Raw genomic sequence first — 22,170 nt, 5'->3', positions numbered from 1 at the left:
TGTTTCCAGTTAAGGAAATAAATCACAGAAAATTATTTTATTTTTTCAATTAAAGTTAATTCTTGTTCAAGTTCTCTTAATAAGTAAATTTGGATTATGATGCAACACACTGCTGAAATGAATTCCAACATTATGTTATGTACTATAAAAGAACTTATTTTACCTTGACAATTAATTTAGGTCTAAGAATCATAAGTAATACGGCATAGCCAATAACATTTTTTGTAAACATGCCTAAAATTATCATACTATATGTAAAATATCTAAATATATATAAAAAAATCAATAATTATCTCAACAATTAAAAGAAAATTGCCCCTAAAAGTGGCAAAAAAAATTGTAAATTTTGGAAAAACTTAGAACCCATTTCTTTATTCGATTCCTCTACAAAGTTATGTTTCTGTGTAAATTTTGAGCCAAGAAAAAAAAATAAGAAAAACCCACAAACTTTTTTTTAGCAAAAATCTCCTTCAGTTCTCCAAATCACCAACTGCCCCGATTTCAAGGCCACAGCAGATTTTATTCACCCCAGACGAGTCAATTCGAGTGCAGTAGTGCATTCGTTTGTCTTTTCTTTTTTTTTACTGCCTAACGGAATACATTGAACCTCTGATTCAATTCCATCATGAAAGTTTAACGAAGTCAAAATGCAAAAAAAAACGCAGCTTCTGTCGTCGAGTTGCATCCTCGAGATGCATTTGTTTGTCACGTTGACGCTGGCAGACTTGGTCGCTTCCTCGACGTGCTTCCGTGGAACTAGTTAAGGAATTGTGGCGAACAAAAAAGTTGCGGTTTGCATTTTAAAAAAAAAAGTAGGTTGCATCTGCGATCATCGATCTTCTGGAAGATTCTACTGTATATCAAACTTTCATCAGCGGGAAATGTCCTTTTTCTTCTAGTTCAAAGATTCTTGTTAGTTTTTTTTTCGAGAATGTTCCGTTGAATAGCTGTTCAGCAAGTCATGAATTATGCAAAAAGGTGGGAAGTTGCATCTGCTATTCGTTGAATATCAAAAGAGTTGTCTAGGATGAAACCTCAAAAAATGACCTGGAGAAAAATTTGCGTTGTGAACTTGTTTTTAAAAATACTCTAAATTTCAAGTTAAAGTTCATTTTTAAACTGATTTCAGCTAATCTTTTTTTAAAGAGTGTTGGTATAAATATGTTTAGAATTCAGATTTGCCAAATATTTGAAACAAAATTAAAAAAACTAGCAATTAAAAACTCAGAACAAATTAAAGAACAATTCCAAATCAACTTCCTAAGGATCTCATCTGATATCGCTCTTCAAAATAAAAAAAAGTGCGCATGAGCAGCTTCTGTGGCCTATGTGATCCCATAAGAATGCCGACCGATGCTGGGCCTTAACCGTTTGGAACTCACACAAGCCACAGAATGATGCCAACCACGAGAATATCTGTGTCAGAGCCTGGGAGATTCTGCCGGTTGGATTTTTTACGTCATCTTCCGATTTAGGGGTCATGAACTCTTTTTGCGAAAACAATTGAGGGGTAATGGGCGAGATTTACTTTCCTCTTTATTGTGTCGTCTGAATGAGGGGGGGATGAAAGTAAAAGTGAAATGCACCTGAAGGGTTGTTTTGTGTAGCAATTTCGTTTCCCTTTGATGTTTCAAGTGCAAGGACACGTGCTAATCTGTGAAGGAAAATTTGCTTTTTGAGTTGCGAGGAAAGTGTTTTTTTTTCACAAATTTTTCATACAAGTATTTTTATAGAATTTCGCATTTTTACGAGAATTCTAATTTTGTGTTTTTTTTTTATTTTGATAAAACTTTGACCCTCGTCCATCATTTCGCATCATTAGTTTTGCGTACAAGGCTCCATACAGTTTTACAGACATGTTAATTATCGAAAATCTGTATCGCAAGAAGAATCGTTTGAATCGATTTGATGTCTTCGGCAAACTTGTAGGTTATGATTGGGACTGTTCAAAAAAATATATATATATGTACGCGGAAAAACGATCCGATTTTAATTTGACAAAAATTTTATTTCACTTGAAGTTGAATTCCCAAAAAAACTTATATTTAGGTATCTAAAAAATTAAAAAAAATTAAAATAAATGTATGTTTTGAAAAATTAAAATAGAGTTCAGACTCGATTATTCGAAGCCTCGATTATCCGAAGTTTCGATTATCCGAAGGTTTGTATGAGACTTCGGATAATCGAATCACGAATTTTTTTTTCGTTTTTTTCTTATAAATTATAAAATGCATTTTTTTTCTGCAATATTTCTACGCCGCCATATTGGCTGCCATCATGGATTTAAAAATTGTCAATCAATTTAGCGTAGTTTAGGGGTCATACTCAACAATTAAAAATTAGACAGCGAAATTTTTTTTTTCTTCGTGCTTCGATTACCAAAAGTTTCGATTATCCGAAGTGAAATTTTTCCGAACCTTCAAATCTTTCAAAGAAATTTTCACAAAATAATTTTTAAGATGCAACATTATTGTTTGATTTTGCATCTTAAAAAGAAAAAGACTTCAAAGATTATAGGCATTTTTTAAGCATTAAATCGAACAAATAGATTCCGAGATATCGAAAGTTGAAAAATGAGGGTCAATTAGATGACACTGAAAAGAACCTCATTGTTCACAAAAATCAAACATCAACCCTCAACAACCCAACCCCGTCTCTAGACGGGATTCGATAAAAAAAACAATTTTTCAACCAATTTTTGTCTTCAAAAAGCATTAGAAAAAACAACTCTTAAAATTTTAGAAAATTTTAGGGCTGGAAGTTTGACTTGTTTTATGTGACTTTGCCAATGTTTTTAAAAATGTGTTTTTTAGGGGTCAACTTCGGCTGTGTTTTTACTAACATTTCCTTTATTTTCAGTAAAAATAAATAAGCAGTAATTTTTGTAGTGTCCCAGACTATGCCCCTACGCATTTTTTTACAATTTAAATGATGAGGGTGCCATTTTATAGCAGAAAATGTGAAAAACAAGTAAAAAATTGAAAAAGTGACTGGAAAAATATGAAAAAATAAGAAAGGCATAATGTAATGATAGGAGGTGGCAAAACAGGCTAAATACTAGCAAAAACAAACATAAACTAAAAATTATAAATGCAAATGGAAATACTAAAAATTAAAAAAAAACATAAACAAGAGAAGTAAAGTTTTTCGTAGAACAAAAGTTGCTCAAAATGACCTTAGGAGGGAAAAAAAGAAAAAAAAAAACATTGGGCAGTAGAGAATTAAGAGACTGTATCTCAGCTTAGAAAATGTAGGCAACTTTTTCATCCCTTCAACATATTTTTTGAGCCAAAAATGCCTAACAACTGAAAAACAGAGAATTAAAAAAAATTAAGGTAATTTTCGATTATTATTTTTTTATTTTCTGTCTGAATTTTTTTTTTCAATTTTTGTTTTACAGTAATTTTGTTTAAAAAAAACATATTTTTCTGAAATGGCATTATTTAATAAGTGGCATAATTTTGTTAAACAAAATTACCAGATCTGCACCACTATCGCTGAATTTTGATTGAAAATAAACATTGGATTTTTTTTAATTCATGTTTAAAAAACAAAGGTTTTGAATAAATTTCAATTGTCCTAAACTTTTTAGAAAAATGTGTGTAACTTAATCCGAACATTTTTTTATTTTTTTCTTTGTGTTCTACAGTGAGTTTGAGTCAATTTTGCACATCTTTTTAATTTTTGTACCCACGCGCTAACGAGGTACAGGCTTGGGATCAACTTTCCCCACTCTCTCCTACATGATCAAATCTAAAATCTGAGCTTGATAGGAAGAAAATTCGATCAGCTCAAGCCAAATAAATACATTTTCCATACGACTTTGTAAGAAGAAATTCACATTTTCAGTTATAAAAAAATTTATTAGTCTATTGACTGTTTTGTGAAATGTAGATGTAGATGTGGTGTGGGCTGCTCGAGTCTACAATAAATCAGGTTCATTTTTAAGTTTTAGGCTCAGTGCACTCATATAAGTCAGTTATCAGTTTTTTTTTGTTCAATTTAATTGCGAAAAATGGCCAATCAAATTCAACAAGGATTGCACTTAAACTCCCATCAGTTGTGGCAGACATCGTCCAGTTAATTCAATTAATCCCAGCTCACCCAAAGTGTTATTCCCTCTGAGCAGTGAGATTACAGTTCAGAGAATACTGGCACGCAATCGCCAACCGAGTCGCCCAGACTCAGACACAACTTCGTGGAAAGCCCAAATCCAACTCGATCCAAATAGAAATCCCAAATAAAGACTCGTGCTCGTGAAAAACCGTCGTCCCAAATTAGGCATTCTGGGGCTGCTGCCGAAATAATCGACGCGTCTGCGTCTCGACGACGACGACGAAATCGTGCCAAAAAGCCCGACGTCTAGAGGTACCTTTCCCCCCAAAAAGCTTCGCCCTTTCGCCCCCAAAAAATGTCCGAGGCTCTCGAAGAAAATCGTAACAGAAAACAGGAAAAATTAATGTCTAACCGGTGAAAACTTGGCAGGGCCGAGGGGTCCCTCGAAGAGGGGGGTTGATTGCGTTAAGACGGGGTCCTCCCTTCTTCTTTGGGAGTTCTGCTCCCCCCCCCCCCCGCACTTTATCCGTCTACTAATATCGATCGGCACACATTTCTGAGAACAGCCGTCGGCAAACGTCGTCATTCGCACACACACACATTCGCACAAATAACACAAACACACAACATACACGCAAAAGGACATTTTTGCGCGTTGAGGCTGGATGGTGGGCTTCTTTTTGATCCTGTTACGGTGAACAGACATCGCCGACCCAGCCGAGATTGGTCGACCGCAAATGTGTCAGTCATGCGATGAATGACAGGAGGGTATAGGGTTGGGGTGTCCTTTGGACACGTGGGAAGATGATCCCGTGAGGATTTGATGAAAAGATCAAAGGATGAAAATGGTTGGAAAATGTGTGATTTTTCTAAATAAAAATAAGGTATTTTTTTGCTTTATAAGAAATTAAAATAATTTATAAACCAAACGAACAAACTTTTTGAAATTTATTATTTAAATAGAAATAGCTTTAGTTAAAATAAGTGAAAGTAAAAAAATACACAATGTTTTCTCTTAAATCGTTAGGATTACTTGAATTTTTTTAATGTTTCTAAAAAACTAAAAGTCAATCCAAAACCAATTTCTGTTTGTAAATTCTAAAATTCTATGAAAATATGCAATATGCAATCGTAATCATTTACGAGAGCTAAGAGACTACACTTCAAATGAAATTGAAAAATAATCAGAACATCATTGAAAAATGGTATTTGAGCAATTCTCTACGAAATCGGTCTTTTTTCTTCAATTTTAATTTTTGTATTTTTTAATCCGGCTGAAACTTTTTTGGTGCCTTTGGTTTGCCCCAAGAAGCCATTTTGCATCATTAGTTTGTCCATATAATTTTCCATACAAATTGGGCAGCTGTCCATACAAAAATGATGTATGAAAATTCAAAAATCTGTTTCTTTTGAAGAATTTTTTTGATCGATTTGGTGTCTTCGGCAAAGTTGAAGGTATGGATACGGACTACACTGGAAAAAATAATACACGGTAAAAATTTTTTTGCTGATTTTTTATTTAACTTTTTGTCACTAAAACTATTTTTTCAATTTTTTTTTATTTTTTGATATGTTTTAGGGGACATCAAATGCCAACTTTTCAGAAATTTCCAGAATGGGCACAAAATCTTTGACCGAGTTATGAATTTTTTAATCAATACTGATTTTTTCAAAAAATCGAAACACTGGTCGCAAAATTTTTCAACTTAATTTTTCGATGTAAAATCGAATTTGCAATCGAAAAGTAGTTTGAATTTTCATAAAGTGCACCGTTATCAATTTAAAGCCATTTTTGGGTAACTTTTTTGAAAATAGTCGCAGTTTTTCATTGTTTAAAATTAGTGCACATGCTTGCCCACTTTTGAAAAAAAATATTTTGGAAAGGCTGAGAAAATTCTCTATATTTTGCTTTTTTGAACTTTGTTGATTCGACCATTAGTTGCTGAGATATAGCCATGTTTAAAATCAGGAAAATTGAAGTTTTCTAAGTCTCACCCAAACAACCCACTATTTTCTAATGTCGATATCTCAGCAACTAATGGTCCGATTTTCAACGTTAAAATATAAAACTTTCGTGAAATTTTCCGATTTTTTTAAAACAATATTTTCATTTATTTTTAAATCAAGACTAACATTTTAAAAAGGGCGTATTAATGAATGTTTTGCCGTTTTTAAATATACAGGCATATACAGTGATTTTTGAAAAAGAATTGAATAACATTATTTTTATGCAATTTTATGTCGGTTTCTTATCTATTTTCATTAAATCTTAAAATCATCTTGCATCTTGAAAGAATTAATAACACAACTCGACATTTTTTAAGTCGATCTCAGCAAACGCTTCAGTTTGTCAAGGTATGATAGATTTTGGTTCTCTGATCACAACAAAAAAGCCCAAATCTTGATATCTCAGTCCACCTAGAGGCGGTGTTGGATTTTAGAGGGTGTAATTAAAAACAGTTTGTTCCTTGGTTTATTCAATATTTAACATTGAAAAAAAAAATTGCCGGTAAAAAGGTTTTTTTTATAGCACAATTAATTATGTTTTTTCACACTTTTGAAACTTGAGATTACAAAAAAAATTTCGTTCGAAAACATTTTTTTGATATTCCATTTTCAGCAATTCCACGCCAAACCAGCATTACTCAGATAAAAAAATGCTCCGATTTGACTTAATTTTGGCATAGGAGTTTCTTGGCCAAAATAATTAGACACGTATTAAAAAAATATATTTCCAGAACGGCTGAAACAATTTAAGATCGCCCACGGTTACGTCACGACTGTCATCCACATCCAAGGCAAGTGAAGTCAAAATCGAACCAAGATCGAAATAAGTTTTTGGCGCGTAGCGTTTGAAAAGGTCGTATGCGCATCGGTCATAAATTACAAAAAAATATTTTTTTTTGTTATTTTTTTGTCCTTAAAAATGATTTACATTTAATTTCGGACTTGAACTTGGGGATCAGCATTTAATTCCATCGAGCATTTTATGTTGGCATGTCACTTTTTTGGTGTTCAGTTAAAAATAGTTTTAAACATTTTCGACGGAAATTTAGTGAGTATTTTAAAAGCGCAAATTATTTTAAACCAACGGTCAGGAAGAATCAACCGTAATTTAGTTTGTTTCAAGGAAATTGAATCTTTTTCATTTTTAGTTTAGTGTATTTTGATATATAGGGACATGGCGTTACATCGTGCTGCCACCTGGTTTTTTCAAGTGCAAGAGTGGAAAAGTGCTGAGTCATCGTCTAAAAATAGACGGCGTCGTATTTCGCCCAGCAAAATGAAGTCGATAAAGTAGTAGTCGGTTTCGATGAGAAAAAGTGGAAAACGTGGTCTAAAAATAGCGACGCCATCCCCCTATTGCTTGGATGGTCAAGTAAAACCTTTTAATATTTTGATATTATAATTGTTAAATGTGGAGAAATTTACTTAATACTTGTAATCATCTCAAATTTATATGCAAAAGATAGTGAAAACTCACAAAAAATAATTTGGAAAAATATTTATGTATGTATTTCATACGACCTTTTCAAAAAACCACACGTAAACAATATTGACAGCGCCTCTGGCGGTGACTTCAGAAAACTGCATGCGTGTCAGATCCTTGAGCTCGCCACGTTTAAAAAAGGGAATTTGTTTAGCTTTTACTGAATTCCAGTGTGGGAGTCGTCTCCCTACTATAAAGTTGGATGTTTCTTCGTAAAAGTAGCTGAAAATCAAAAAGTAAAAAAAAATTACGAGCAAAAGCAACAATGGTTCCACATTTGAATAAAAAAAAATTAAAGTGCATTATACACCTGTCAAGTAGTTTTGTAATCATTAGTTTCCAAAACATCTAAGTATTTTTTTGCGAAAAAAAAAGTGTTAGCGATGCTGGGCATTGGAATTCCATGAAAATTCAAAATATTTTTAATCCAGCCCAAACATGCTAAATATAATTATCAATGCAGAAAAATGCATTATAGATTGTTCTCAGTTGATCTGACTTGTAAAATTTTGAAGTTTTTTGAAAAATATATTTTTTGTTGCCCCCAACGACCTATTTTGAAAGGGGGAGGGCGACATACGGCCTAAAAAATAAAGTTTTGAGTAAACATTTTACGTCTAATTTTTTGTCCGGAAATTGCAAGTTTGCAAGTTTCATAACAATCACTCTCCCTAGTTTATTGCATCGATTTTTTTTTCTGCCAGCCCCAACACACTTCATCAGCTCACGTTCAAAATTCAGTTCCAAGTTCACTGTTGGCGCTGTGCAAACAAAAAATATACACCAGCTAACTTCAATTTATAAAAAAACACCCCGCTCGTAGTCGCAACAGCGCTCTTTTCCGTTTCGTGCTGCACTTTTCCTGCAGTCGGAGGCAATATTTTGCAAACAGACACCGACGACTGGCTGGCAGGGTTAGTAGCTGCTACTATAATGGCACACACGTACAAACGCACACGCACACAGTTGTAGAGTCGTTCGTCATTTTTTTTGTTGTTGTTTTGCGTCGCTCCTCCGTCACTCGACGAAAAGTTCATTGCTCTAGTAAATATACTAGCGCGGCACCGCTAGTAGCAGCTACTACCGGCTCAGCGGCTTATACTAGGACTAGGCCAATCAGGAAAGTGAAGAAGAAGAAGGTGGTGCAACGCAAACGTTGTGTATTTAGATTTTATTTCTTCCCTTTTTTTTCGCGCCACTTTTACAGAAAAATGCCATCATAAATTAGTGAGTGAGTGTTTGTGAGTGAGTGGGATTCGTTTTTGCAAGCAACAAAGTATATTTTTTTACGCGTGACTTTTGTAGCTACTGACTGAATTAACCATCAGCTTTTGTGGCGTTATTGTGGTAGGTTGATGTTTTCGAGAGGATACTGCTGGTTGTGAGCTCGTGCTGTCTTGAAATATCAACCAACGATGATTAATTGTTTTTACATTTTGCAATGATGAGCTTCAAAGTCGGTTTGAGGTTTATTGGATGGTTTTGAATGTATCTTTGGAAGTAATATGAATTAGGATTCTCGTTTTGCAATACCAAAAAAAATCATGTTTAAACTCGCCTTTTGAACGCTAGTGTCTGGATTTATTCATTACTGTTTATGAATTCTTTTGATTGTTCATAAAATTAACCAGAACCCTTATATTTTTAATTTTTAGAATATTTTCAACAATTTTGAAATAAATCTTAAAATGATAAATAAAACTTCAATGATAACACATTTCAAATTCATCAAATATATTTGTTCAATAGTTTTTCGAGACAATATTTCAATTACATCTTCTCAACTAGGCTTAGCTTGAAATTTGCTGCCTTTTAACATATTTTTTATGCATCTATTCCTATTGAATATACAGCTCATTTCCTCAAATATTCTAAGCTCATAAAAGTATTGTATCTGAACTTTTACTTTTTTTAACTTTACTAATAAAATTCATATAAAAAGCTCACATAATAATAAAAATAAAATCTTCGAGAACATGAAAAATAAAATAAATGAAACAAAAAAAAAAACAGTCAAGTTTTCGCTGAAAATGTTTATTTTGAAATTTCAGATCGTAATCAAAAACATTTTTTCCTATAAAAGGACAGTCGAAGTTGTTATTGAAAATAAAGTTCTGTCTTGGAAATATTGTTTTCGAAAAGATCGGAAAATTTCACGAATGTTTCATATCTTAACATTAAAAATCGGACCATTAGTTACTGAGATATCGACATTAGAAAATGGTGGGTTGTTTGGGTAAGAAACAACAACTTAGAAAACATAAATTTTCCTGTTTTTAAATCTATGCATGACAATATCTCAGCAACTAAGGGTCGTATCAACAAAGTTCAAAAAAGCAAAATATAGAGAATTGTCAGCTTTTTAAAAAATATTTTTTTTCAAATGTGGGCAAACATGGGCACCAATTTAAAAAAAAATGAAAAACTGCGACTATTTTCAAAGAAGTTACCTGAAAATGGCTGTAACTTGAAAACGGTGCACTTTATCAAAATTCCACTAAAGTACTTTTTGATTGCAAATTCGATTTTACATCGAAAAATGATGTTGAACAAATTTTGCGACCAATATTTCGATTTTTTGAAAAAAATTGTATTAATTTAAAAATTCATAACTCAAAGATTTTTTGCACATTCTCGAAATTTCTGAAAAGTTGGCATTTGATGTCCCCTAAACATATCAGAAAAAAATTGTGTTTTTTTTTGCAAATCAGGTTCAAGTGACAAAAGTGAAATTAAAAATCACCAAAAACAAATAAACCTTGTATCATTTTTTCTCAGTGTAGTCCTTATCCATACCTACAACTTTGCCGAAGACACCAAATCGATCAAAAAAATTTCTTCAAAAGATACAGATATATGGACAAACTAATGATGCAAAATGGCTTCTTTGGACATACCGAAGGCACCAACAAATTTTCAGCCTGATTAATGAATACAAAAATAAAAATAAAAAAATTATCAATTTCGTAGAGTGCTCAGTTAATTTTTCTAAAAAGAAAAAAATCATAAGGTTTGGTCAGAATATTCCAAAAGTTTGTTTTAAAAATGTGTCTCATTCGTATAAATTTTTAAGTTTATTCAAAATTTGAACAAGATACATTTTTGTCTTGTTAAAAAATTATAAGTTTGTGAAAGCCAAAATAAATAGTGTTTAGTGTTTTTGCCAGCCTCATCCATTTTTTTTTTTCCAAAGTCATATCATACAATTTTCATTCACATTATCAAAAAAAATTGACTGGTTTAAACATATTTTACTTTTTTATCCAATTTTTTAAAATAAAATTAGGATGGTTCTAGATGCTAAAATAGAAAAAGTTATTAAAAAAATATAGTTTAGAAAACACAACATATTTGGCAAAAAATATATGTTGATATTCAACCTTTTCGAACCAGAGAGAAAAAATAAGGCATAAAAGGAGCAATTTTGCATTTTGCTCTAATTCACGTTACAAAAACTTCACGGATAAAAAAAACGTCAACAAGGTAGGATCAAAAAAAGTTTCAAATTTGCAAATTAATGTTATTTATTTTAATCGGTGGCTTTCAAACTAAGATCAATCACAAATATTAAGAAAATGAGCAAAACAAGGCTGAAGCCGCTGCTCAGATTTTCATGAGTTCATATTACCCCCAGGTTTTTATTTTCTCGGGAAGTACCAAAATCATAACATTAGCATTAATTTATGAAATCGATTGTTTATAAATGCCATATTTTTTAAAATAATGTTCTGATTATTTCGCAATTCCATTTGAAGTTTAGTTCCTTAGCTAGAATTCACCTTAAAAACTACCCATTCTAGAAGAATTTAAGAGCAAAAAATAGTTTTGGGGATACTTTTAGTTTTTAAGAAACAATAATTAATTTTTTTGTAGTTTTAGGCCATTGCAAATTTTAATTCAAGTTTTCGTCCCCTCTTTCCCTCAAATATCCTCGAAAATGAATGATTGATTTTGAACTCACTCATTGTTTAGCAACTTGTATTAAAAGAGATTTAACAGAACTGTTCAAAAAGCTAATCAAGGATGAAAGTCCACTTTCATTAGCTCAACATAAATGTGTGACCATCGATCGGCACTAAAACACTACCACAAACACACACATTAACACACTCCCTGATGACACACTACCACTGCAGCATTGCCCAGTTTTCACTTGCTCCCGGCGCAGTTGGTGGCGGTCATGCACCACTTATGGCGTCATTCTCGCGCCCGATGTTGACCTCAATACGCCGGAGAGTGGCCGAGAGCCAGTGGACAGCAGTTACAGTTTGTTGCACAGTTGATAAAAGTTATGAAATTCAAGATAAATTTTTTTTTGTTGAATTTATTTATTTGAATTATTATTGTACAAATTTTCAACTCAAAATTATGTTTAAAGAAAACAACAGGATTGTTTTACAGTGCAACTAGCAATTGCATGTATGCATCCAATTTCACTTCAACCCTTGAATTCAACTGCTCCGTTCTCTTCATCATACCCTTACTTTTTACCCTTCAACCCTCAACCTGCCAAGTCATTCGAGGTCGACATTGCAATGATTCGATGTGTTTGTGTATGTGTGACAACAAAAATCAAATAATTACTTCAATTTTACTCCTGTTGAGTTACACTCCAAAAACTTTCGACCAACTTAATTGACTTTCACCAAGTTTACTCGTTCAATAAAAAGAAACTGATGAACTTGTTGTCAACCCTCCTCGAAAAACGACCGCGATGCCACGATATTACAATTACAGTAATTGTATTGACAAACGCAGTGTGGTGTTTGTTTGTGTACTGGTAGTGCAAGTGCAACCCGAAAAATGAGGGCATTCACTTCGACTGCAAGGGACTACCTCAAGCGGGAATCGGTTGAGCTTGCGGCGTTTGTTTGTTTATTTTGAGGATTTAAAATTAAATTTATTCATAAAGGGTCAGCGAGTGTCAATTGCGGTTGGTTTATTGATGAACTGAAGAAGAAGGCGTGTGGGTTTTATTGTTGAAATGTGAGGTTGACTCTTTATAAAAATTTAAGTAAATCATGTAAATTTTGACCCATTTAATATCGCAGCATTTTTTATCTTCAGAAATGCACTCACCAGCATGCCATTTCCCAGAATAGACCAATCCCCAAAATGCCATTTTACAGAAATTATGTTGGGTTACCAATTTTAAAAAGCTTTGGATATATCAAAAAGAAGTGTATTTTTTACGAGAACTCTGACAGTAATAAAGATTCATTTTTTTATATCTTCAAATCCTACACCCAGAACTGGGCATCGGCATACGAGAGGATAAAGAGCACGATTCGGTAGTAAAACGGTACTGTGTGCGGACGGAGAGGATAAATCCCGAAATTGCCGTGAGTACTTTACTCATGGGTTCATTTTCCAAATAAGTTCATCTATCAAAAAAAAAGTACCGGTACCGAGATTCGAACCCAAGACCTTCGGCTTATTGAACCGTGCCTTTGCCGTATAGGCCACCATGGTTCGGTGACTAAGTGGTGGTCATTTGTCCATATAAGCCACTCAATAGGATGAACTCGTCAATGAACGAATGAACACGCGAGAGGTCTTTACTCACGCAAAATAGTACTTTCCTCACGTTTCTTTTCGGGAGGACTTTCCCCTCGTTCTTTAACTTTGGGTGTATTAAAAAGAATGAAATTTCATTACTCTCAGAGTTCTTGTAAAAAATACACTTCATTTTATATCTTCAAAATTTATAAAAAGAAGGATGACACAGAAGGATGAAGTAGTGAAATTACACATTTTCAGAGGTAAAGTTACACATTTTTCTGACATGAGCAGTTCTCTCAGATTTCGGTCATTCGATTTTTTTTTTGTATTTTTTAATCCGGCTGAAACTTTTTTGGTGCCTTCGGTATGCCCAAAGAAGCCATTTTGCTTCATTTGTTTGTCCATATAAATATCCATACAAATTTGGCAGCTGTCCATACAAAAATGATTTATGAAAATTCAAAAATCTGTATCTTTTGAAGGAATTTTTTGATCGATTTGGTGTCTTGGGCAAAGTTGTAGGTATGGATAAGGACTACATTGAAAAAAAAAAAGATACACGGTGAAAAACAATTGGGTGATTTTTTATTTAACTTTTTGTCACTAAAACTTGATATGCAAAAAAACACTTTTTTTATTTTTTTTTATTTTTTGATATGTTTTAGAGGACATCAAATGCCAACTTTTCAGAAATTTCCAGGTTGTGCAAAAAATCTTTGAGCGAGTTTTGATTTTTTGAATCAATACTGATTTTTTCAAAAAATCTAAAAATCGGTCGCAAAAATTTTTCAACTTCATTTTTCGATGTAAAATCAAATTTGCAATCAAAATGTACTTTAGTGAAATTTTGATAAAGTGCACCGTTTTCAAGTTAAATCCATTTTTAGGTGACTTTTTTGAAAAAAGTCGCAGCTTTTAATTTTTTTAAATAAGTGCACATGTTTGCTCACTTTTGAAAAAATATTTTTAAAAAGCTGAGAAAATTCTCTATATTTTGCTTTTTAATTTGTCTCAGTGATTATAAAGTTGTAATACAAAAAAAAGGCAGAAATAATGTTTTTTATGGCAAATAAATTATTCCTAAACAAGTATTTTCAACTTGTGAATAAATAGATAATCATTGAATTTACCTTAACAATCTAATTCCTAGCGCAATTTAACTTGAAACACTGTTTCATGAAATCACAACTCAATGTTTTAAAATATTTGAAGCGAGTTTTTGAAATATGCATTCTTTGGGTAAATTTCATTTGATACGAAGTTGTTTTTCAATGACTTTTCATGGTTCCATTTATGGTATGATTTTAGTCATATGGTTATATGGCCAAACAAATTAATTAGATTAAAATAATTTTCATAGTATAAAAGTGGTTGAAATTAAACGATATTTTTTCATAATTAACCCTCTTACGCCCTTGGTAGCTCACGTGCTTCGTAGATTTATATCTTCAAACAGTAACTTCTCGAATACTTTTAAACAAATTCTTGTCGAACAACCCTTTTTGAAAAATTTAACTATATCAATTCAATTTTCATCCAATTTGTTCAAGGTAAGCAGAAATTTTAAACAAATCTCAATTTTGATCTTGGCCGGAAGAGGTGAATATCTTATTTTGTAATGATATAACAAAAAAAATCATTCCATAATAGAGTAACTTTTGTTGCCCAACATATAAGCAAAAAATATTCCTAGTTGTGAATGCTTCAGAAATAAATATTAACTGATTTAAACCTTGACATGAAATTTACACACAAGCTGATTAGTTCAATATGAACAGTAGATTGAAATGCATAAAATCAAATCAGTTTCTCTGATTATTATTTTTTGTACTTTTAAAATCAGTTCCCAAAATCGTTCATTATGTTCCGAACCACGAAAAAAAGTACAAATTCCATGTTTAAATTCGTGGTTCCAAATTTCATTAACACCAGTTCACGATTTTGGGAAAGGATTGACAAATTAATTCAAAATACTTTACTTTTTGATGATGTCCGTTTATTTTGTGCTTTATGTTACATACCTGAAAGAAAACAAAAAGATGTTTTTTGATTAAAAATTTAAAATATTTAAAGAAACTTATAAATTAATAATATTCCAGATGAGTCCATCAATTGATTTCAGCATTTCCCAAAGGTCATCCTCCCCATTTCTTCCCAAATCATTCCTTTCAGAATTGCAGCCAATTCGGTCACAAATTAAGTTTTGAATTATTAACTCCACCCCGTTTCTGCTGTTCAGACTGCTAAGCTGACCTGATTTCCCTCGAGGAGGTCCCTCGACCATTTCAGTCTGTCGTCAGCTGTCGGTTGTGATGATACTCTGTAACGAGGCTTCACGAAGAAATGTCAAGCCTGAAGACACACTTACAGTTCACAATTTTGCGGAGGCGCGGATCAAAAGGGCAACTTGGACAAAGCCCTCCCCTTCTTCGTCAAGAACTCCGACGCAAAAAGTGCACACGCGAAGTGCACTTTTGTTGTGTGAACTGTACAGTAAAAGGTCGATTGTTGGACACCTGTCAAATTATGCGGTTTATGGTTGCTTTGGATGATTCCACAGCATTGATACTCAAATTTACAATTTAATTTATTGGTAGGGAATTCACTAAAAATCAATTCTGCCGATTGGAGCGTGTTCAGGGAGTCCAAATCTTTCATACCTTGACGAACTGAAGCGTTTACTGACATCAAGTTCAAAAAATGTAGAGCTGTGTTAATGAAAACTACCAAAAAAAGACAAAAGTTTGTAATTATCAAGCTATTGGATTGTCACAATACCAGTAAAACGGTCCGACATGCATCCATCGCCGTTCGACACGGAGAAGACGTGACCTACCCCAAGAGCAGCATGAAATAACCTGCCCCTAAAGGGGATTACGTCAAAGTCTCGTCACTGTGGAACACGATACTTTTCGGCCTATTTATTCGTGGGTTCCTTCGTTCGTGAGGGCACATCAATAAAAGCTGGAGCATTCTGCATGCACCGGGGGATCATCAGACAGAACTTGAGACTCAAACAACTCGAGCACACGCAAATGCCAATGCTTCATGGCCTTGGCCGAACCACAGACCAAGTCCAACTCTTGCGTTGAGTCAAAGTGACACAAACATGATGGTCTGCCACAGCAGTCTGATATAATTAGACTGGTCCAACGGGGAGAGAGACAGTTGAGGACTCGCAGAAGCAGACAAAGAAACGATGAAAGTGCAGCTTGGCAGTCCAAAGTTGAAGGAGTACTCCATGAAGTGAGTACACCCCGAGCTGCACACATATGGCCGACACAAGCTCATACGTGTGGTTCTTCTTTTGTATTGAGTGTGGCGTTTCTGCCGTTCCTGACCTGCCCCACGCGAAAGTATGTTAATTTTTAATAAGAACAACTGCGCGGCACAATACGTCGTCGAGAGTGACTAGTAGCTGCTACTATATTGAGGATAGGCCACTGTTTGACGAGAGGGAATTGCTTTGTGTCGTGCCGGATATTGTTCCCAGGAGACTTTGTATTGTGTTGAGTGGTTTGTTGTTGTTTTGGTGAGGAGTCCCAGAGGAAGCAGAAATATTCTAGATTGCGATGTTTGAACAGATGTTGGATATATTCTATAAATGGAGTGAACATTTGTATTCCATGTAAGATTATGTTTAATTGGTTGCTTATCTGCCAAATTAACCTATAATTAATCTTCCAAAATTTTCTTCTGATCTTGCTACAGTATATACAAAATAGGGTCACATCTAATTTTTTCAATCTGGAAGGTACAGATGAGAAAGATGCATCTCATTTTTCAGCTTAAAAAATCTCCTAAATTAATGATCTTTTCCATAGTTTAGTATTACACAAGTCAAAATTAACAAAAGAAATCAAAATTTAGTCAAAAACTCATGTTACAAGGCTTCATACAATGTTGACAGCTGTCCAAACAAGAATGGTAAATATTTGAAAATTTTTATCTTTCGGAGGATGATGGATTGGAGTCTTTGGCAAAATTAAAGGTATTGCTGAGGAATTTTGTTTTAGCCGATCTTAAATTAACTGTTTTTTTCAAACAAAAAGTCAATTTCCCAAAATCTTTTTTATTTTATTTTTTATAAGTTTTAAAAGACAAAAACCTGCAACTTCTGAGCCATAGAGAAGCACGGATAAAAATTTTGCCTCCAAGTTGTGATTATTGATAAAAAATTGAAGTTTTACTCCAAAATTAAGTTTGATTACAGTTAATATAAAATAAAATTTTCAATCGAAAAATACTTTACAAAAATTTAGATAAAATGCGCCGTTTTCTAGATAAGCCACAAAGCTTTTTATTTCAACTAGAAAACAGTTTTTAAATTTTAAAAATATTTATGATTTTTTTCTCGAAAATTTCTATAAATTTGTAAAAGACACAACGAAAGGACCTTTGGAAGCTGAAAAAGTGTGGCTAAAAGAAAATTAAACAATGAAGGAAAATTTATGTTTTTTTTAAATGTCAACCAAACAAGAAATCAATGTTTAAAATTAAACATTTGTGTAATTATCTGTTCTCTTCGAAAAAAATATGTTAAAAATATTGGAATAAAGACTTACATTTCACCTCCGTGTACGCACGAGTGCAAGCAGCAGTCAAGTGCTCAGTGCTCCACCGTTTTTTCGAAATTTTTCGCCGTAATTTACCGTGATTAGCCGCGAGTTTGCTCCAACAGCATGCCAAGGGCCGGCCGTGGCCGTGGCAGTTCGAGTGCGGCCTCGAAAAACCCGCGAAGTTCGTCTACCGGCCGTGTGCAAAAAGGTAAACAAACCAACGCCGCGTCGTCCGCCATCGCGCCGGGGAGTGTGTGCGCCAAAGGATTTGACCCCAAGTTATTACACCCTAATTACCGTGTCCAGGGCCGCAGCCCTATAAGGCTCCGTTCAGCTACTTCCGGCAATTTGTCGACCGATGGCGCATCAACATCCGCCAACATTCCCACCAGTAACAAGTTCGCGAGACTGAGTGACGAGGAAAGCAACAACAACAACACCGACGGTAGCACTACCGACGACGACGACGACGATGGTCGTTCACGGAAGAAAGTGATTTCGCCAAAAAAAGTAATTACTCCAAAGGAACGACGACCACCACCAATTTTCGTTTTGGACACGTTGGCGGACGATGTTGACGAGCAGCTGGAAGGCCTCGTGTACTGCCTCAAAATAGGTAAATCGTCAGTGCAAGTGTTCACATTTGACCAAAAGAACTTCGACCTGGTTGTGGAGAAATTGAAGCGTGAAAGCTTCAAGTTCTACACATTCGACCCCGTGCAGAAGACAGCTGTTAAGGTCGTCTTGCAGGGGTATCAAGACCGCCCGATCTCCGTCCTCAAGGAGCACCTCTCGGGTGTCGGAATAACGCCGCGAGACATAAAAGTCCTCTCGCGGAAGACAACAGTCACAGGTACACACACACTGTACCTGTTGTACTTCGACCGCGGTACCGTCAAAATTCAAGACCTGCGGCGGACTAAGGCGTTGGACGGTTTTTGGGTAAACTGGCGGTTTTACTCCAAAAATCCGACGGACGCAGCGCAATGCCACCGTTGCCAGAAATTCGGCCACGGCTCGCGGAACTGCAACCTCCGGCCCCGCTGCGTGAAGTGCGGTGAGTCACACCTCTCGGAGGTGTGCGCACTGCCACGAAAGGCGGACTTGGGGGAAAACGCAGAACAAACCAAGCCGCGCGTAAAGTGCGCGAACTGTGGCGGTAACCATACCGGTAATTACCGCGGATGCGTCGCGCGGAAGTCCTACCTCGAGGAGCAGGAAAAGAGGAAGAAGAAAGCAGCAGCGTCCCACTCTCCTCAGCGAAATACGAGCGCAGCCATTTCTGCAGCTGGCCAGCGTACGGTTCCAGCGGACAACCCAGCGATCCCTCCTGGATGGGGGCGTTCGTTTGCCAGCGTGGTCGCTGCCGGTAGCGGCGATGCGGCCCAGCAAGGAGTCACCGGGGAAGATCTCTTTACCCTGCCGGAGTTCTTTGCTCTCGCGGGGGAGATGATGACGCGGTTTCGGAGCTGCCGTAACAAGGCGGAGCAATTTCTAGCCCTCGGGGAATTAATGATTAAGCACATCTATAAAGGATAAAACAATGTGATCTAGTTTTAAGCTTTCTCTATTTCTATCCCCTTTTCCTAGCAAGTTCAGTAAGTTTTTTTCTTAATTTTTCTTACTCTTGGCAACACCTTTATTTACAAGCAATAACTGTTCCAAAATGGATTATGATGTAACACACAGCTGAAAGGAACTCCAAAACTCTGTTTTGTACCTCAAAAGAACTTATTGTATCTGATTATGCACCAATAAAACCGAATTTGAATTTGAATTTGAAGACTTACATTTCAAAATAGCCAAAAATTCAATATAAACTCAAATACCAAGCCAAAGTTTCTCCATTTGAATGATTTTTTTTAAATGCATATAACACTAGTCCAGTTTATATTCAATCATTATTTTTCGAAATATCTAAATATTGACAAAAAATGACCAAGGACTAAGAAGTTTTTCTTCCAATGCATTTAGAAGAATCAAAATCGGAATGATGCATTTTAGGCAAAAATGGTTTTCATGAATTAATCCCTGTAAGATTGTACATTAATTTTATATGATCATTTCTCAAATTTTGTTATCAAAATAATATATTTTAAAAGTGAATATTTTTTTTATAATTTATGTGACTTTTCAAATTCTTTCAAACATATGCAGTTGATCAAAATATTTATAAAGATTTTTTGAAATAACTTTTTTTGTTTTTTTGGAATTTGTTTGATCGTATGCAGTTTATTAATTTAAAAGAGAGATTTTTCTTTAACTCTTCTAAAACTGATCAGTAGGCTTAGTGATTTTTCACGCTCGAAAATTGCAAATTTCACGGGACCTTTACTGCCCCTGATCGCATAAATGTCCCATATGCATTTTCGTCACTTTTGAGTTATTGATGCAGTTTGGTTCAAAATTGTGTGCTCTTTCAAAAGAGCCAATAACATCCAGTACTTTGTTCTAGAAATCAGGAGGAAATCCAGTTTTTTCGTTAAAACTTAACACGTAGCCTTATGTATGGGACAAACTTCAAATGCGTTTTTCTCAGCTTGCTGTTTTTGCATATGGGACATTAAAGCGAACATGGGCAGTTTATTTCAAAACACCAAATTTCACGGAAATTTCTCGGAACGTGAAAATTGTTAAATAACTCTTGAAATCTTACTTTTTATGCTTAATTACATGTTATTTTTCAATAAACTTTAAAAAATCTTCACTTAATTTGAACGTTTTGGATTTGAACACCAAAATAACTTTTCATAATTTCCAAAAAAGTTTCCACGTGGTTTATGCAAGGGCTCAATATATATTTAATATTGAAACGAAACGTAGAGCATGCGTAGGGGAAGGTGGGGCAAGACGACCATATGGGGAAAGAGGAACAATCGCTCTTAAGGCCGTAATTTTTACAATTTTGACTATTTTCAGTATGAGGAATTGTTGCTAGCAATGCAATTAGCTGATTCTACTACCACATAACCGCCAAAACGACGTAAACGCCACGGGGCATAAGATTGAATGAAGTTTTTTTCAAACCCTTTGTTTCCTTATAATATTTGGAAAGTACAAAATAAGGCTTAGGGTTCGTTTTAAGGCTCATTTTATCAAAATGCTATTTTTCCTAGATCAGTAGTGTCCCTACCAATGACTTGCACGTATTATAAAGTATGATTTATGTTTTGGTTATTTTTGTAGAGAGCTTTTAAAAAATCTTGTTTACGTGGGGCAAGTGTACCATATGGATTTTTAGTATGGAAAAAAAATACGAATTGCTGCAGCAACTTTTTTATTGTGAAAAAAAAATACATCAAAATTTTTAAAAACTGATAAACAATTGTTTAAAAAATTGTCCATATACGATATAATAATATCATGAAAATTTACTATTTATCATCTAAGTAATATTTTTTTTCGTAAAAACGGTCAATTTTTTAGTAAAATATTATTTTTTAATCTAAAAATTAAAGAAACGTTTCGATTACATCCTAATCTGATGTATCTAGTTCAATTGTTAGTAAACTAGCATGTTTTTTCATGCATTGTTCCTCTTGCCCCAACGGGTTGTTCGTCTTGCCCCACTAGTTGACTAGAACGTACGAAAAATCAAAAATTTTAAAATCAATTTTTTACATTAAAAAACTGAATTTTTTAAAAACTTGGTCTATCAAAGTCTCAGTCAAGACCTGGAATAAGATGATTCTAAAAAAATCGACAGATTTTTTAACGTTTTTAATGGGTTATAACGAGCATTTCCTTAGCTTGTTACACTTGCCCCTCTTTCCCCTATTCATTTATTGAACTGTTTTTTTTTTTCTATATTTGACTTATATAGCAAAAAAGCTTCCGCTTATTTGCATCTATTTTATCTTTCTACATTTTTTTGAATTTCATATCAGAGCAAAATTCAACAACCTTTTCCAACCAAAATTATTAAATTAACTTGAATTTTCTTCAACGTTTTGCCCAGTAAAAATATTTTTTAATGTTTTCATCTCTCTTCTCAAAAGCTAAATTAAAAATCAATGGGCAAAAATAATTTTATCTGTAACAAAATCATAAAAACGTGAAAAAATCATGAAAAAATAAATTTTAGCGTCTACGGCAACGGTATAGTCACAATTAAACAGGACTTAGAAACACTCTGAAATGTTCTAAAAATGTGAATTTAAAGATGAAAATACTTTTCATTCAATCTTGAATAACCTAACTTGAATATTTTAATTTCTTTTAAACTTATACCTTTTCAATAAAACGAAATCATTCTTTTGATAACTTGATGAATCCGAGAATATGTTTTTTTTTATTTTGGCTGATTTTTGATAACATCATTAAAGTATTCGCAGCAACTTCTCAGTAAATGTTTTAACAGTTTTATGTTAATGTATGTTTTGCTAACAATTCTTCAAATAGTTAGTATCTCACTTTTTAATTGAAAACTATTTGTTCGGACGCCAACGGAAAAAAACCTCTTTGTTAATCAGCCAATTTATTACGGCAGATCAAAGCTGCAAATTAGATTTAAGTTTAGTACAATGTTGTGTTTGTGTGTGTGTGTTTGTCTTACAATTTGTT

General features: G+C 34.0%; 1 protein-coding gene across 1 annotated transcript in view; it reads right to left on the bottom strand.

Moving 5' to 3' along the window:
- The window catches only part of LOC120415091 (ecdysone receptor-like), a 363,558-nt gene that overhangs the window by 288,833 nt on the left and 52,555 nt on the right, over positions 1–22,170 (bottom strand).

Source organism: Culex pipiens, chromosome 2 (assembly GCF_016801865.2).
Source record: "Culex pipiens pallens isolate TS chromosome 2, TS_CPP_V2, whole genome shotgun sequence".
In the NCBI taxonomy this organism is placed as follows: domain Eukaryota; kingdom Metazoa; phylum Arthropoda; class Insecta; order Diptera; family Culicidae; genus Culex; species Culex pipiens.
The sequence above is the reverse complement of the archived record's forward strand: the minus strand, read 5'-3'. Positions and strand labels throughout refer to the sequence as shown.